Genomic DNA, 10,584 nt, shown 5'->3' on the forward strand with positions numbered 1-10,584 from the left:
TGCAAGGCTATGTATGAAACGGCTCCTTCCACTCTCGCTGACGCCTGCACAACCAAACACTCCTTATTCCTAGAAGGAGAGGTTATCTTTTAGCTGTTTTAACGTTGTTAAAGAGGTTCCCTGTCACCAGGTTTCTGTTGAAGAAGCACAAGGTGAGTCCATGAAGTTTGGGGGTCAGTTCTTCAGGAAGCTCGGGCTCGCTCAAGGAGCACACCATGAGGTCCAGACACTCACATCTGTCTGGGAGTGATCTGCATTCTTCATGGTCTTAATTCCTGATGTCCCCACCGACCTCGGACTTCAGTCACTCAGCTCTGCCACTTCTGCTGGTCATCTTTACAGATGGGAGGGGCAGCATACCGACTGTGCAAATACCCTAGAACTCCATGCCTGGCAACACCAAGAAACAGTTAATGCTACTTCATCCCCAGGCAGAATTTAAAAGTGTCTCCAAGACAAGTGGCCACTGTAAACATGTTGCCCTTACTGGTCCCCATTTATCTGAAACTCTCAGTCCCATGCACTGGCAAACCATGGCACATCAGCTTTGATAATACAGAGAACATGTTCAATCGCATGTCTTTGTAGATAAATATTAGTGAAATCTAAATTTATAACCTGAGTATCTTAATAAGAAAAAATGTTTAAAGTGGGCCTTCTTATAGTATAAAAACAAATATATACCATCATCATTATATCACATTACTTTGATTAGTCATTTATTCAGCAGGTATTTGAATATCTATCTAATACATGCCAGGAACTGGGGATACAACGGTGAACAAATCAGACACAGTCCCTACCCTCATGGAGGTTAGGGTCTCGGCAGTAAACTGGCACTAATTAAATAACACATACATATATGTGGTATACACTGAATGACCAGATTATTATTATTATTATGAGTCAATACCAAGAAGAATCGCCGCAGTATTGAAGGCAAAAGGTGGCCCAACGAAGTACTGATGGGGTGGTCATAATCATCTGGCCACTCAGTGTATACCACATATATGTATGTTATTTAATTAGTGCCAGTTTACCGCCAAGACCCTAACCTCCATGAAGGTAGGGACTCAAGAAGAATGCCGCAGTATTGAAGGCAAAAGGTGGCCCAACGAAGTACAGATGGGGTGGTCGTAATAATCTGGCTGGTCATAGTAATCTGGCCACTCAGTGTGTGTGTGTGTGTGTGTGTGTGTGTGTGTGTATATATATATATATATATACACACATACATATATATATACATATATATCCAAATATATGTAATTCCAGATTAAGAAACAACTACTACATTTTGCAAAATAATATTTTAAAAGCAGATATATTCTGTGATTATACCTAAAAAATTATAATCAAATGAAATTACACAAAAATTAATGACCTTGCCCTAGCTGAATTGGCTCAGTGGATAGAGCATCAGCCTGCAGACTGGAGGGTCCCGGGTTCGGTTCTGGTTAAGGACACATGCCTGGGTTGCGGGCTTGGTCCCCAGTTAATGATTCTCCCTCATCATGGATGTTTCTATCTCTCTCTCCCTCTCCCTTCCTCTCTGAAATCAATAAAAATATATATATTTTTTTAAAATTAATGACCTTTATAAAACTTATGTTTTTTTACAAGGAAAGGAATCTTATATTTTACTTTTTATTGTCCTTTAAAAACAATATTTTTCCTCCTTAAAGCTACAATTGAAATACCTATAAGGAAATACTTGCCCCATAGCAAAATAATTCAACATTTTCATTTAAGTTTAAGTCATTGAGAGGTAGTCACTAGGATATGTAATTAAACTTAAGACAACTAATCACCTTACAAATCTATTTCTAAATTTCTTCCTCAGAATACTCTCAGAAAGGAGAAAGAAAACGCGCCACTCCAACCCATGATCCTATGAGCCATTTCCAATACGGTTTACTGATCATTTCTACACCAACAGAGACATGACCAAGGTGATGTTTTTAACATAGTGATTAACACGAAAGCAGCGGCTTCTGCTTTAGGATGTAGACAACTGGTCCAGTTCTTCCATTTCCTTTGCTCCTGTGAACCGAAACTCTCCCAGGATGCGAGAGGCAGAACCAGAACTCAAAACATGTTCCCACAAGTAGTTCTGGGACTGTGTTTGCCCCCCAAGACCCACAAAGTCACTTTAATTAAGATCCCTGGGGCGGCCCAGGCCTCCCTGTGGAAAAGCCCCAATGCCATTATCACCCAGGGAGCAGCTGAAAGCGCGCTGCTGGCGGAGGCCTAGGTGGCCGGGCCCCTCGGGAGCCTTCCTCTAATCCCGGGGCCTCCGCAGCAGGCCGTGTGAAGAGTAGCACATCCACTTCAAACAGGATTTGGGCCTTGGGTATGTTTGGGCGGCGAAGGCTGGGGGTTGGGTGGTGAAGAGCCTTGGATTCAAAGAGAAGTCAGCTGGGATGACAGGCAGAGGCTGTGTGCTGGGCCAGGGCCTCCATCTCCATCTCCCTCGGCACCCCAGGGGGCTCTCCCTCCAAAGTGGGGGTTCTTTGAAGTCAGGGAGGACAGTTTTGTCAACAGATGGGACAATTCGCTTCTGTTCAGTTTGGTGTGCAGACTGAATTCAAACAGAGTCAAGGGAGTGTTGCTTTGTGATAAAGAAACGCTGCCATGTTGTTCACACCCAACTCTTCCCCCGCCAGGCTCTGTGGAGCATGTGGTTGACTCAATCTTGCCTGTAATAGAAGCTGTTTCAAAAGAAGAAAAAAATCCAATTCTAACACTGCACTTCCAAAATGTGGTGAGAGGATATACATTTGGGGTCAAGCCAGCCTGGATTTGAACTCCACGGTACCATACTCCAGGCCCCTGGTGCTCACCTTCATAGATTGATGGGCATTGTGAACTCTTGACTTCTCTCGGCCTCATTTTTCTCATTTGTAAAATGGGGCTTATATCTAACCTTAGAGAGAGGTTGTGAAATATCTGGAAATAAATGTTGGTTACCCCAAAGTCCCAAATGTTATACATGCATGTGCACACCTCCTCAGAGAATGGACATTTAAGGACACTCCTATAAGGCAAAAATTATCATCAGTCATTGCTTTGATAGTTTTCATATATTACTTTGAAATTTTGTCTACAGCACACATAGAGTATTGTTTTCAGAATACTTTATTGGGTTTTGAACTAGAAGTAGGTCTGAGAGACTATTGAGGAGTAGCATTGGTGGTTTCACCCACTGGCATTGCAGACTGCCAATATGAAATACAAGGATCCTGCCCTTAGAAACCAGATGGACCTGCCCTGGCTGGGTAGCTCAGTTGGTTACAGCATTATCCTGATATGCCAAGGTTGCAGGTTCGATTCCCAGTCAGGGCACATACAAGGAGGAACCAATGAATACATAGATAAGTGGAACAACAAATCAATGTTTCTCTCCCTCTCTCAAAACAATCCTATATAATAAAAGCCTAATATGCTAAGTGTCTGGTCATCCAGTCATCTGTTCAACCAATCAAAGGATAATATGCTAATGATATGCTAAGGTTGCTCAACCGCTCGCGATGACGTGCACTGACTACCAGGGGGCAGACAGTTGACTAGTAGCTATGATGTGCACTGACCACCAGGGGGCAGACGCCCTGACCAGTAGGTAGCTTGCTGCTGGGGTCCAGCCGATCGGGACTGAGTGAGATGGGCTGGACACACTCTGGAGCCCTCCTGTGGTCCCTCCCCAGCTGGCCAACCTCCTGCGTCCCTCCCCGGCCCTGATAGTGCACCAGTGGTGTCCCTCTGCCTGGCCTGCGCCCTCTTGCAATCCGGGACACCTCGGGGGATGTTGAGAGCCGGTTTCAGCCCAATCCCACAGACCAGGCCAAGGGACCCCACTAGTGCACGAATTCGTGCACCGGGCCTCTATAAGAATAAAAACAAAAACCATATGGACCAATAGAGTAATGGATGTGTTGGGAAGAGCATAAGCTTTTGCTCAATTCCTTGAAAAAGTCCTAGTGAATGTGGAGGATATGTCACATAGTAAATACTAGGAGATAAATGCTTTATTTTCCTTCATCTTTTATCTGAGAGGTTATTTATGTTAATGAAATTTATTTAGTTCCTTTCTTTTTTTGCAAAGCCTCTTATGATGAAAAATTTCGAAACACAAAAGTAGAGAAAATGGTATAATGAATTTCCATGAACCAATCACTCAGGTTAACAATTATTAACAGACTAGAGGCCCAGTGCAGTTTGGGACCTCTGGGGGGATGTCCAACTGACAGCTTAGGCCTGCTCCCTACATGGGGCCTAAACCATCGGTCGGACATCCTTAGTGCTGCCTTGGAGGCAGGAGTGGCTCCTGCCACCACTGTTGTGCTTGCCAGCTGTCAGCCCGACTTCTGGCTGAGCAGTGCTCCCCCTGTGGGAGCACACTGACCACCAGCGGGCAGCTCCTGTGTTGAGTGTCTGCCCCCTTGTGGTCAGTGCGTGTCATAGCAACTGGTCGTTCGGTCGATTTGCATATTAGCCTTTTATTATATAGGATTATAAGCAAGCCCCATTTAGAAATGAATATTTTGACAATTTGGGGGGACCAGCAGATATAAAAGAGTTGCAGATTAGAGCTGTATTCCTATCATTAGTTGAGTGCTAGGCATACAATAAGCACTCAACAAAGGCTAGATGATAAATTATTATCATTATTTCCAGTTTTTTTGTAAATTTATCCAAAAAATTTTGATGAACCTTACAAAATACACTTCTTTTCCAAAGGGCACAAAGCATTTCTTATAATCCCTCCAGTATATCATGATGTAGGTAGATGAAGTTATTCTGAAAAAAAGCAGTGAAGCGATTCTCCCAGCCTCTCAGGACACGACCCCAGTTACTGGTCCTATCGGTCTGGCTGTTCTTGTGCAACAATGATTTCTCCCTTTTGTCCTATTGCTGCAGATAAGCTGCCAGGCAGTGCAGGAGAATTAATCAGCCGGGCACTCAGAGAATATTCAGAAAAGTTGCCTTTATTGCAGACTGCACTAGTGCCATGATTCAGAGGAGTCAGTCTCCAAATCCTGAGTGATGAATATGGACGAAGCTTTCCCTTTCTACTCTCAGTTCCTTTGTCCCCCAGATATGGGCCAGGCTTCCCCCGTGAGTTGGGATGGGGGAAGTGAGATCACACCCAGAGGCCTTCCAGCACTGGCACCAGCCCCTCCTGGGGTTGTATATGGTTCATGGTTTGTGGCCTCTGTAAAATGGGAGTATTCCGGGAAACGGTTTCTGCAAGGCAGGACAGGCATCACAGATAAGAATGGAGTTTGATAAGAATGGAGTTTATCGCAAGCAAGAGTGTGCGTCAGAAGGCAGGTTACTGGCACAGGTTCAGATAGCTACCCCCCAAATGACTTATTTTCCCCTTCGCTATCTCACCTACTGAGGTTAGCAGTGAGCTCCTTGAGAGCTGGACTCACGCCTGATGCAGCTTTACCTCTTCAGGGTAAGTGGCAGGACTGAGTGCTTATGTTCAGAGTCATAGAGTCAGGAACCAAAACACAATTAGGAAAAGAACTTGGTAAACCAAATTAGCTGGAAAATTAGTTAAAGCATCCCCAACGTCTAGATTGGGTTCCCTTGATTTGCTTTAGAGCAGTGGTTCTCAACCTTGGCTGCACATTAGAATCACCTGGGAATCTTTTTAAAATCCTGATTTCTGGGCCTCATCCTCCGGAAATTCTGTTTCTTTGTTACTAACGTTGTGGCCTCACCCCATAACAAAGAAACAGAATTTCCGGAGGATGAGGCCCAGAAATCAGGATTTTAAAAAGATTCCCAGGTGATTCTAATGTGCAGCCAAGGTTGAGAACCACTGCTTTAGAGAGATGTTTTTTCATGAACAACCACATCTACTATGTTACATAGATTAAAACTAATGGGCCCTTTTGGCCATTATACATAGACACACTGAAGCCAGTGATCTCAAAAACTCAGAAGTAAATTCTTTGATTAACCACTGTTGCCTCTCTTGTTCAATTAGATTTTAAACTCCTCAAGGGCAGGGACTAATCCTGCTTCGCCTCTAACTCCCTCGGAACAAAGCCAGATACAAAGCAGACACTCACAAAATGCTCAAAATGCTTGCTGAATTCCATTGCCTTTCAAGGTAGATTGAGATGGAATCCCCGGCATATGACACCAACAAGACTGACTTTGGAAAATTCTATAAATAGACAGTTTGAAACAAACCAAAATTGGGTGCTTTTCCTGTCTGTTCCATTCTCAGAAACATCTTTTAGGAAAACATGAGGAAACAGGAAAAAGAGAAACAGCTCCATTTCTGAAAAGATAAGAATTAAGTCTGATAAAGACAAAAGGCATTTGGGAGTCAGGAAAGTTAAAACAAACTCAGACTGCCCAGCCTGTTTGAAGTTGACAAGAAACAGAGAATGACCCGTTGGCTCATTATGGAGCACAAATAGCTTAATCAGCATTTCATCAATGAGGCGACACCATGGGGTAGCTTAGCCAACTGGCCCTGTGTAAAAAGCCCGGGGTATTTTTAGGCATTTGCTGAAGGCATTTCTACCTGAGCACATCTGTGTGTGCATATGAGGATGAGGAATTGGCAGGGGGCATCACTAATTTGGGGTTCATATTTGCTCATTGCTCCCAGTAATGGAATTCCTAAGTAGATTCTTAAACAATGGTTTCATTTTGAATTGTTAATTTGGGTGTATTCCCTGACGGCCCAGACAGAGCACCTCACAGAATCCTAAGCACCCACAAGGAGTTTAATAAATATTTGTTGAATCGGGTAGGGGCGAGGGGTACAAATTGCTAACATAATATTAAACGAATGCTATTTCCACTAAGGATCTTACTTTGGTGAGGGCTCTTCTAACTAAAATTGTTCCTTTTCTAAGATGGGTACATGTGAGGCCATTTCTCTGAGCACAAAAAGATTTACATTAAAACTGTTGAAGCTCTGGCCGGGTAGCTCAGTTGCTTAAAGCGTCGTCCCTATAGGGCAAGGTTGTAGGCTCGATCCCCAGTCAGAGCACATACAAGAAGCAACCAATGAATGCATAAATGAGTGGAACAATACATTGATGTTTAAAAAAAAATAAAAACAGTTTAAGCCCTGGCTAGTTTTCTCAGTGGTTAGAGCGTTGGCCCTTGGGGGCTGAGGGTATCAGATTTGATTTCTGGTCAGGGCACATGCAGGACGCAACCAATACATGTGTCTCTCTCAACATCAATGATTCTCTCTGTCTCTCCCCCTCCCATTACCTCTAAAAAAAAAAATCAATTGGAAAAAAAAATATCCAGGGGTGAGGATTAACAACAACCACAAAAAACCCCCACAAAACTGTTTAAATCCCACACCCTTCTGTCTTACTGAACATGTACCTGGCAAACCCAAATATCCTAACTGGCCCAAGGCTCTTCCCAGACTTTTCCCAGGAAGCCAACTGCCTGCTGCTGTGGCCGCAGCTGCGTCAGTCAGCACAGAGGGAGGCGGAGGACCTGGTTCTGCTGCACAACGGGCATCCTTTATGCGTCCTGCCTGCCATGCACCTGGTGGATTACACTGGCTTAGAAAAAGCAACACAGAAAAAAAAAAAAAGCCCTCACACGCACACCTTTTCTTCCACTTTTAGCTCATTTCCACATCAAAGAATGAAGTTTCTCTGAGGCTATTTTAGAATTACAATGCCTACCACTCTTGTGTATCAAATGTGTCTGCTGACATTGTCCAAACCGCATCACCCCTCTCTCTTCTTCCTCGTTCCTCTTTCAATATACCCCTTCTTCTGAGGACCCTAAATAAGCAGCGTGGCAATGGGGGGCAAAGGAAATTAAAGGGGGTCTTTGGCACTCCAGCCCCTGTAGAAGAAACTCAGAAACCTGAGAGCTGTTTAGTGTGTGACCCCCGTAGAGACTTTATTTTTTTAAATACGTTTTTATTGATTTCAGAGAGGAAGGTAGCGGGAGAGAGATAGAAACATCAATGATGAGAAGGAATCATTGATCAGCTGCTTCCTGCACGCCTCCACACTGGGGATCGGGCCTGCAATCCGGGTATGTGTCCTTGACCAGAATCAAACCTGGGACCCTTCAGTTCACAGGTGGACGCTCTATCCACCAAGCCAAGCTGGCTAGGGCTCCAACAAGGGCTTTCATCACTAATAACCCAAAAGGGGAAGGATGCACACACGCAGGGTCTACATTCCAAGCCAGCGCCAGATAACTGCATGAATCCTGATCTCTACAAAAAGTCCATCATCTCGTCCAAGAAAGAATAAAATTAGCTCTTTACCTCCCTCCCCCCACCGTCCCCCCCCCCCCATGCCATCACAAAGAACAAAACCCCACAGCTAGGTGATTATGTTTCATTCCTCTGTGTATCCCCCTGCCCTTTGTGTTCTGACTGGGAGCCTATCAGAAGAATGTGAATAATGAGGCTACATTTCCTATTGACCCAGCTGTTTATAAACAAAGCTCTTCCTTCTGGCAAAGGCAACGACATTTAAATTGCTGAAAATTATCAGCCTCAACTCATCTGAATTTCATCGCGGTGCTGCTGCTCATTCAGGAAACGGGAACCACGAGAAGTCCCCCCTTTTTTTCGAAATTGCCTCCAGATGTGGCATATAGAAGGATCTTTATATTAAAATATCATACAGTAGCCAATGCGCCACAATTCTTCTTCTGTCACCTTAGAAGTTGAAAAACAAACTAGGGATCAAAGGGAAAAAGCACCAAGTGTTGTCTGGGATCCGCTTTATTTTTTTTTTATTTTTTTTATTTTTTTTATGTATAGGGCGTAATGTCACAGGAAGGCCATAGTATTCTGCCACCCGTGAGGAGTAAGCCCAAGTTGCTGTTGGATGTGTTGTACACAGAGAAGCCATTCTTCAGGCGCTCTGCTCTCTCCACACCCAAGGGATCCGCTTTAAAATTACAAAGGCCCTCACCCGGGCATCAGAGCCTCCAGCCACCTTACCCTGCCTTCCTTTGTCTTTTTTCCATTGCGCTTAACACCTTACTACACTCTGCAGTTTGCGTCTTTATTGTGTTCATTATTTATGGCCTGTCTCTATGGCTAGAATGCATGCTCCACAAGAGCAGGGGTCTTTGTTTTATTCACTGATAATCCCAAGGGCCTAGAACTGTGCCTGACACACTGCTTGCTGAAATACATATTTGTTGAGTGAATGAATGAACAAGTCACTTTGTCAATTCTTATTAGGCCAAAATCTCTAGTCCTCACCACGAAATTGACATTAATGCCACATGTCCTACTCCATCTAGGCCACTAACATATCACAAGGATATTCCCAATATTATTTCCAAATACCTTTTACTTCCGCTCGTCCCTTTACCCTACTTCTGTTTCCAAAGTATCTTTTTTTGTCAATGACAACACAATCTACTAGTCCTAACACTAAAATTCTCATTCTATTACTCTTACCTCCTCTTCATTCCTCAGATCACTAACGTATGAAATTCCTGAACTTCTTTTTGTATCTCTCCAGTTTGTCCCTTTCTCTCTATTTTCATTGCCCTGGTCCATACAATTATCACCTCAAATAGATTCCTAATTGGTCCCCTCGCCTCTAGTCTCTCCCCCCTACAGGTTGTTTTGCATATCATAAGCATCGTTTTGATCACATCAGCCCTCTTCCAAAGCCATCTGTGATCTAGCCCACCTAGCAAACCTGACCTTCCTGAGTGGTCAAATGGTCAGGAGTTAAATCTTAAAGAAACAGAAAGTGTTGCATAGGTGAATGAGTTACGGTACACAGGGGTGGAGGAAATGAGCAGGAGAGAGGATCCTAACAGCCAGGCACTGGAGACAGAATTCATGGACTAATTGCAAGATATTTCTATTAACTCAACAATTAGCTACAGGTGCCCACTATATCTCTGGCCAGTGTTCAAGGTCCTGGGGATACAGAAGAAATATTTATTTCTTGGAATTCTAGGAAACACCAAAGACCAAAAGCATGCTACCCACAGCCTCTGTGCTTGTGTTTGCTGGCCACTCCTCCTAGCCCCCGACAATCTCTCAGATTTAAAATAAGCACAGTTAGCCAGGCTAGTCATTACTACACCAACTCTTGCTCAAAGCTACTGCTCCTGAAGACTTGGGCCAAAGCTTAGTTAGAAAAAAAGAAAGGAAGTGTTGCCTCTGAGTCACGAGTCAGCAAACTTTTTCTGTAAATAGCCAGATAGTAAATATTTCAGGCTTGTGGACCTTACAATATCTGCCACAACTACTCATTTCTGTAGTTGTAACACAAAAGCAGCTACAGACAACACTTAAACAAGTGAGCATAGCTGTGTTCCAATAAAACTTTATTTACAAAAACAGGTAGTGGGCAGATTTGGCCCTCGGGCCAGAGTTCATTGATCTCTGCTTTAAGATACTAGGATATTTTAAATCTAATGCTCAATTATTACTATTATTTTTTTTTAAAGAACAGTTTATTGATTTTTAGAGAGAAAGGGAGAGGGGGAGGGAGAGAGAGAAATATCAATGTGTGAGCACAAATGGATCAGCTGCCTCCTGCAGACTTCCTACCCAGGATCCAGCCTGCTGGAATGGAACCACAACCT

At 43.7% G+C, this 10,584-nt stretch overlaps 1 non-coding gene across 1 annotated transcript; it reads right to left on the reverse strand.

Annotated features, from left to right (window-relative positions):
- Window positions 1-8,777: 8,777 nt before the first annotated feature.
- On the reverse strand, window positions 8,778-8,906 carry LOC139001472 (small nucleolar RNA SNORA11). Its single transcript, XR_011470039.1, has one exon. It is a non-coding gene; the product is annotated as a small nucleolar RNA SNORA11 (small nucleolar RNA).
- Window positions 8,907-10,584: the final 1,678 nt, after the last annotated feature.

The sequence above is a fragment of the Myotis yumanensis genome, unplaced genomic scaffold (genome assembly GCF_028538775.1).
Source record: "Myotis yumanensis isolate MYYU_CA2020_CCGP unplaced genomic scaffold, mMyoYum1.0.hap1 SCAF_1, whole genome shotgun sequence".
Taxonomy (NCBI): Eukaryota; Metazoa; Chordata; class Mammalia; order Chiroptera; family Vespertilionidae; genus Myotis; species Myotis yumanensis.